Source organism: Colobus angolensis, unplaced genomic scaffold (assembly GCF_000951035.1).
Source record: "Colobus angolensis palliatus isolate OR3802 unplaced genomic scaffold, Cang.pa_1.0 Scaffold127, whole genome shotgun sequence".
Taxonomy (NCBI): Eukaryota; Metazoa; Chordata; class Mammalia; order Primates; family Cercopithecidae; genus Colobus; species Colobus angolensis.
Window position 1 is genome coordinate 10,612,702 of NW_012113919.1, and position 8,524 is coordinate 10,621,225.

The 8,524-nt window shown below is 34.6% G+C and overlaps 1 long non-coding RNA gene across 1 annotated transcript in view; it reads left to right on the plus strand.

Annotated features, from left to right (window-relative positions):
* Positions 1 to 449, plus strand: part of LOC105505591 — a 24,699-nt gene extending 24,250 nt beyond the window's left edge. The window contains exon 3 of the long non-coding RNA XR_001000777.1: positions 338 to 449. This is a non-coding gene — a long non-coding RNA (uncharacterized LOC105505591). The remainder of the gene's footprint in view (positions 1 to 337) is intronic.
* The last annotated feature ends 8,075 nt before the right edge of the window (positions 450 to 8,524 follow it).

Below are 8,524 nucleotides of genomic sequence, written 5' to 3' on the forward strand. Positions count from 1 at the left end.
ACTTAATGTAAATGACGAGTTGATGGGTGTAGCACACCAACATGGCACATGTATACATATGTAACAAACCTGCACATTGTGCACATGTACCCTAGAACTTAAAGTATAATAAAAAAAATTTAAAAAAAGAAAGTTTATTTCCCACGAATTTGCTTTCCTATCCCCGTGACAGGACACTGATTATAAGAAGGTGTGTGCGTGGTTGCTCACACCTGTAGTACAAACACTTTCAGGGACCGAAGTGAGCGAATTACTTGAAGTTAGGAGTTAGAGACCAGCCTGGCCAACAAGGTGAAATCCCATCTCTGCTAAAAATACAAAAATTAGCAGAATGTAGTGGCAGGTGCCTGTAATCCCAGCTACTTGGGAGGATGAGGCAGGAGAATCGCTTGAACCCGGGAGGCAGATGTTGCAGTGAGCCGAGATCGTGACACTGCACTCCAGCCTGGGCCACCAAAACAAAAAAAAAGTTGGCTATGTGGATATATATCCACTGAATCTGAAAATGAGGCCACCTCAATTCAAAAGTCCAATATTCCACAATAGATGTGATTATCAGTTTCACACAATATGCACCTTCAAATTAGCTAACATGCAATATTTTTCTTCTCCAAGGCCATCAAGAAGATGAGAAGCTTATTTAAGATTCATTTATATTAAGTAAACAAAATGAAATATCTTTCTGTCAATGCCCTAGTCCTCAAATAATAGAAGAATCTGGTGGAGATTAATGGTCATGATTAACTCCCTATAGGTTGTAGTTGCATGCCCCGGCCATTATTTTGTCATTATTCTGCATGAGACACTATCAGTGCCACATAGACTTTCAGCCACAAAGCCAGACTAGACCAAAAGGTCAAGTTACTGAGCAGCTTGTTATTCTTTCATTCTGACATGCATGCTCATAGCAAATACCATCACAATTACATAATTAAAATGTTAACGTGGACATACTGGGTTATGCGGTGGATTCTATTATGAAGAATCATAAGATAAATAGATGAAATCACCATTTATTTTTGAAGCATCCAGCATATCCTCATGAGAAATGCTTTAGAAAACCAGCTTTGATCAATTTAATTAGGAGTAGTTTTGAAAGCAGTTCTCACACCCTGCCCACGTCTGCATCCCCCTTTCTTATTTTAGATCATTCTGTTTTGTGAAGTGTGGATTTTGACTTTCTGCCCATTTCTTACATTCATAGTTATGTGTTCTGCATTTTTGCAGAATGGGACTTTTGTCCTTCGGTGTCTCTGCACTTCCCTCTTTCTATTGGCAAGTAAACTCATAATTCTGAGCTTATGGGTAAAAATAGAAGGTATATTTCCTGTCAAAAAATAGAATGGGCTTCAAATTTAGCTCTCTAAAATACAAAGAGAAGATTAATTCTACACTCTGTTGGGAAATACCTATACATTTAAAATTGATTTTTACTAAATATGACTTCATAATCCTCACCTGTGTGGGGTTGAGGCAGCACAACTTTCAATTGCTACAGGCAAATGCAGCCAGGTTTTGATAACACAGAGGACAAAATACATTTCCCAAAGATAGATATTTTATAGAAATATTTTCATTTTTATTCTTTATAATTTTTTTCTCTAGTTTTTTTGTACACACTAAGCAGTATTTGACAATGGTTTTATGTTGCCGGTTGGTCTTTGTGCCAGTTGAATTGTAGATATTCAGTGTTTGAATGATAAGACTTTTAATTTTTTATGACTTACAGATATCAAGTATTTTCAACCCTAAGAGCTTAGCGCTCAGAGATGCAGCTGTGAGTCTTCTATTGTCCTCAGCTCTTATTTCCAGGGTTTTAAAAAAATTAATTAATAGGACCATGTTTTGTCATATATTTTTAAAGGTGTCAAAGTACAATCAGTTTAGATAGTACAATGTATTTTTAATATATGTGTAAAAATCAAGTAATAGATCTCATTACTTTCCACAATAAAAAAATCAGTTTTTTTAAGAGATGTTAGCATTGCTATAAGAATTAATAATTATTTACAAGATGTACATCTGTGTGATGATCATTGTTTTATTGTAATCACAAACATTTTGTTGCAACTCAATATAGATGCATATATTTTTGGAAACATATATTCTTTTGTTTCTTATTACCTTATTCCCAAATTTTCTAAGATAGAAGAGAAACAGGAAATATGTGCATGAAAAAATTAGACACCCGCGAGCAAAACTCTATTTACTAGTTATCAGCACTGTTATGGTTTATGATAAGATTATGTGAGAAAAAGAGACGTCCCTGCAATGGGCTGAAACCTGGTGCCCAGCAGGTTCTGACACAGACCGGTGGTAAGGCAGACACCATAGGCAGGACAAAAGTCCACCCTCCCACACAGAATATGACTGTTAGATTAGCGAGGTAAGCAGCCCTAGCCAATTCAGGGGAGGTTACTTCCAGATTTAGACCACTGAGACCAACCAAGGCTCCAATGGGCTGTTTTTATGTGGTGGGACAAGGGAGGAAAACATTCCCATTTTCATGCCCCTTTTCAATATCTATCTATCTATCTATCTATCTATCTATCTATCTATCTATCTATCTATCTATCTATTTATTTATTTGAGACGGAGTCTGGCTCTGTCGCCCAAACTGGAGTGCAGTGGCCGGATCTCAGCTCACTGCAAACTCCGCCTTTCGGGTTCACGCCATTCTCCTGTCTCAGCCTCCCGAGTAGCTGGGACTACAGGCGCCCACCACCTCGCCCGGCTAGTGTTTTGTATTTTTTAGTAGAGACGGGGTTTCACCGGGTTAGCCAGGATGGTTTCCATCTCCTGACCTTGTGATCCGCCCGTCTCGGCCTCCCAAAGTGCTGGGATTACAGGCTTGAGCCACCGCGCCCGGCTCAATATCTTCTAGATCTCTAATAATCAAAAATATAATACTCATTTCATGCAGAATGAAGCTAGAGCCTCCTCCTTGGGTTTTCTGAACTGTGAAGTTAGAACAATCCAAACTACTTTCTGACCAGTGGTTGTTCTGTGCTGCCCATTTTCTCTAAGTTGAAAGCCTTTTCTGAAAGTCATTGCCTATTATAATAACTTGTAGTGCCACAGGCTAACTCAGTTTTAGCAAGCTCCTCTGTAAACCCCCATTATAACCATTTCCTTCCTGTTTATAAGAAGTAGTTCAGAAGCACCAGTACTGACTCCCAGGCATCGTTCAGGTCTACAGCACCAGAAGCATGAGGGAAGTTTATTCTTGTCAAAACACTTCCGTCCTTGTATTCTTTTAGCTGTTTTCTGGTTGGTATTCACTGAATTTCATACTCTGAGGAAGAACAAATGTGTTCATTAAATAGGAAATAATTGGATAGAAGGATTTTGTCAGCAGCAGTGAGGTATGGAGAGCAGAGAACTGTTGTCACGGGGCTCTTTCGGAGAATGAATTGACTGCAAAATAATTTAGTTATTCTGTAATGGTAGAAAAGAAGAGGTAGACATTTTATCCATATATTTAGAATGAAAAATACAACTTTACCTCCTTTATACTGGCAATTGGTTTGTTTGTCCTTTTTATCCCCATTAAAATTAAATCTTAAGAAAAGTAATTTTGTGTCCAGGAATAATGCAATATTATAAAAACCATTCAGAAAATATGGTATCTTTTAATGAAAAGGAAATATATACACACACACACATAGATGGATAGATAGATAGCAGATGCTCATTTAAAGGAAGTCAAGTATATATTCACTCATTAAATTATAAAAGGGTAAGAGAAAATATAGCCAGATAGACTTCATTACACCTGGAAAAAAAATCTATTGATTCTTTAAACAAAGCCACAAAGTCTAGGAAGCAAGGTATCCCAGCTATGTGTGGCTTAATCATATTAATCAATATTTAGGCTTTTAGACACTAATTTACTTGGTTATTTGTCTAATTCTAGTTCCTTTTTATCTAAGAAGTGTTTAACACTGGGCATATAATAACATCATTCAGGAAGTTTCTATTTATTCATTTACATTTTTTTCTGAGGTATTGTCTCAAGTTTTGCAGGTGGTTCGAATATATAAACAATGTTGAAAAGAATTGTGTTAGGTGAAGCAGTCTCATTTTGTGAATGATACAGACAGAACCAACTTGATATGATAAATGGTGGCTAGCTTTATTCCTTACATTATGAAGAACATCTGTAACAGCCCTTCTGTGTTTCAGTGCTTAGGAAGAAGGTGTAAATGAATGTTCAATTATATTTTCCATCAAGGTTATCCATACCTGTCTGTCCAGAATCCATCCAGAGCATAACAGTGTCAGTTTTTATAAAAGATAAATGTGTCCTTATTGAAATACAGTCTATTAATCTATAAAAGAAAATGTTTCTCCTGGAATTGCATACATTACCAAAAATTATTTATTAAAATGTTTCACTAATAGAAAATGAGTAGTGCTTAGGGGTTAGGTACAAGATAACTTCAAACTCACAGTATTTACTTTTTTCTAGGAGAATTTCAATTAGAATTTTCAAAGCTGTAAATACACAGTTTAAAGCCTAAACATCACTGTGCAAATCCATTATTTGAGCAAACATTGCCTTTACTTCAAGCAGTAATGGCTTTTTATTTTTTCCTCACTGGTATTGCAGATCTTTGATATCCTGAGCATTGACATTCTTATCACCTATTCTTATAAAAATACAGAAGAACTCCATTCAAACTGGGAGCTATATTTGCTACAGTATTATTTTCCCCCAGTCCCAAACTACTACTCAATAAACTAGATTTTATAATGGATAAAAAAAATTCATGCTAACAAAAAGCACATTCTCAAACTGATCAATTCATTATTATATTAGAGGATATGTAGTATGTAAACTGCTATAAGAAAAATCCTCTGAACATATACTGAATGATTTCAGTTTCTGCTCATAAAGATTAACTTTTATAAAAATTGTATGCAAGCTATTTTAAAAAATTATAAAACTAGGCTAAATGTATGAAACATTGGTTTTAGGTACTGGGCAATAAACAGCATAAGACTGTAGTCTCTGAAGAAAGGAAAACAGATCAGGTGAGATATTTCCTTGGATGCAATGTAGAAGTAGGAAGTGAAATACAGCCCAGCCTTCTGGATGAATTAGGAAACACAGATCAGAATTCAGAGAGGTAAAGGTGATTAAAATTTACAGGATGAACTACTGTGAGGAGATGCTGCACAGAAATCTCCAGATATATTCACTTTGGTGTTGTGAGCTCTTGTCTGGGTTCTCCACCGCGTGTGTGTGAGAGGAAGCTACTGAAGGGTGGAAAAAAAATCATCAGAATTCATTAGGTAAAACACTTTCGAGAATTGAAAACAGTTCATTATCTCAGCAGCCAGAAGAGAGAAATCTGAATTATATGGCACACTGGGAAGATTCCTCACAAAAGGGCTTTCTGTGATAGGCAGAATAATACCCTCCTGCACAAAAAAAATCTAATCTCCACACTTAAGGTGCGATTCCTGGTCTTGATTATGTTACTTGGCAAAAGGGACTTCACAGGTGGAAATAAAGTTATGGATGTTAAAGCTGGAAGATTATTTTGAATTATACGGATGGGCTAAATATAATTACATGGTCCTTAAAAGTGAATGAGGAAGGAGTAACAGTCAACCAGAGATTGGGCAGCAGAGGGAAAAAATGGGGAATTTAAAACTTGAAAGGGTCTTGATCTGCTATGCCAGGTTTTAGGGTAAAGCAAGGGGGCCATGAGCCAAGGAATAAGGTGACTTCTAAAAGCTGAAACAACCCTAAGTTGACAGTCAGAAAGCAAATCAGCACTTCAGTCGTACAACCACAAGAAATTGAATTCAACCAACAACATGAGTGAATAAGGAATTGGTTTCTCCCTAGTATGTCTTTGTAGAGATTGAGTAATATAAACAAGTGGTTGCTCTTGAAGACTGCTTTCTGAATCTATGGTTTTTTGACACTATATTTTTATATGTTTGCATCCAAAGTAAAAAACATGAAGTGAAAAAAATGCTGTAATTATCAGGGAGCCTTGATTGATCAAAGGTAGGCTACAATCACAGCATAATGCAAGCCTTAAGAATAAAAAATATCAAAAGTGTTAATATATATTTATGGCAAGCTATGATTGTGCCATTGCACTCTAGCCTGGGCAACAGAGCAAGACCTTGACTCTAAATAAATAAATAAATGTATTTACAGTAAGCTAACAGAGTTCAGAACTCAGTAATCAATGATGTGCTAAATAAGTTGATGTCCAGGTTTCATTAACATATTTTTGGTAAACAAGTAACAATAAAGGCACAATATGAAAAAATTTACAGCCTGTAAGATATGGCATAGGTGAAAAAATATGAACTACATAGTTCCAAATTTAATAAAGGATAGGTCTGTTTCAATCAAAATCACTATAAATGATGGAAAAATTTTGTTTTCCATTATGAAGAAAACTTTGGATTATTTTAGGAGATAGACAAAAAAGCAACCTTTTTTTTTACTCATAAACGGTCGATTGCCTTCGTGAAGATGACCAAAGACAATTGTATTCTGTTCTTGTGTTTTGTATCTCTACGGTGGTATGTACGAAAATATACATGTTCATTTCATTTCAAACATATATGATTTGATTATTTTGAATGCTTTTTGTGCAATATCAAGACATTCAAATTAGTATCTTTGATTATCAAGCTATATTTAATCAAATAATACTTTTTAAATGAAAGAAGCACTTACTTGTATTGAAGTTTATATGTGTTTTAAAGAATAACCATAGTTTGTAAAAACTAGTATTAACTAATTCAAAAGTAGTTCAAATACCAAAGCTTTGTTGAATTTTTATCTTTATTTGAATGTGCCATTTGCAAAGGTATGATCTGTAATTTTTACAAACAAGGAGAGATGAATCAATTGGTATAATATTAGTCAACCTCTAATGTACTTCATATGTTCAAGACATTCTTCCTTATGAAAATGTTAATTAGGAGTTAAAATGATGAGAGTATGTCATATGGATAATAACATTTAAAATTTTTAACTCTACTTAGGACCCCAAAAGCTTTTAGCTTATATATAAAAATCTGTGACATTTTAAAGTAACAATATCAACATAAACTTTTGATTAATATAAAATTTAATTAAGCATTGTTTATTGTGTCAGTTCTTACAAATATACTACTATAAATATGCAAAGAATAAAAGAATATCATCCAAGGTCAAAATATAAAACAAAATGGACATGCCTATTTACATGAATAAAATTAAGATATTTATATCAACTTTCACAGTGTAAAAGGGATAATAAATGAAGAATCACAGAAAAGGAGATGTACTGAACTTATGAATATTGTGAAAATGCAAATAGTGTTGATAATTCATTAGTCTTTATAACCAGAAATAGAAGACAGTACACTTATTTGAACTCTGCTTCAGTGAAGTAAAATCTTTATTCCATCTATTAACTTTTTTTACACATCTAAAATCAACACATTTTGTTCTATGTATTTATTTAAGATTAAGGCTCATACTCATTCAGTACTTTCTGAGTCAAAAACTGATTTTGCATGTCTACTGCTTCCCTGTGTAAGCAGCATGATTTTCAAGTGTAGAAATAAACCCTTTCTTTCCCTCTTGAAGGAGCAATAATTTACCAGGGCTATCATAATCCTGAAGAACTGTAAGACAGTACATTAAACAATAGAAATGTACTGTCTCTTAATTCTGAAGGCTGGAAATTCAGGATCATGTTGTTGGCAAGGTGGGTTTCTTCTGAAGGCTCTGAAGGTATCTGTTTTGTGCCTCTTTTCTTTTAGTAATTTGCTGTTCACCTTAGATATTCCTTGACTTGCAGAAGCATCATTTGGATTGTGGCCTTCACCTCCACATGGCATTCTCCTTGAGTGAGTGTCGGTTTCCAAATTTTCTCTCTATCGATTGACATGGGTTAATACAGCCCAACCTAATGGCCTCATTTTAACTTGATCGCCTCTGGAAAGATGTCTCCAGAAAAGATCACAGTCTGATATAACAAAGTTTTACAAACACCTACAAAATAATGTAAAACACATCAATATTAACAGAGATTATTTATTGTTAACTAAACAATGGATTATTGTGAAACCTATTGGAAGACTTTCTAGAAAGCTTGAGATTTTGAGTTAGGTGTTGAAGTATTTAATAGAATGAATTGTCAGAAATACGTATTGGCAGAGAAAAGACATGGAACTAAATATTTGAGATATACTAAAACATTCTGGGTGTCAGACAGCAATAAGTAACTTAAGACACTCTATGCATATCATCTTGGGCTTCTGACTGCATCAGTCTTCAGAAATAATATTTAAGACTATAGAACTACAGGGAAATCAGTTAAAGAAAGTCACGTGAGGTTGAGGAGTTTCGATTAAAATATTATAATATAGGAAAACACTAGAGTTAGAGATAGTACAAAAAAAGATATTTCTGGCAAATTATTTTAGCATGGAGTACAGGAGAAAAAAGATTCTCAGGGAAGTTAGGCATTTGTAGCAAAGTAAACACTTGTTAGTG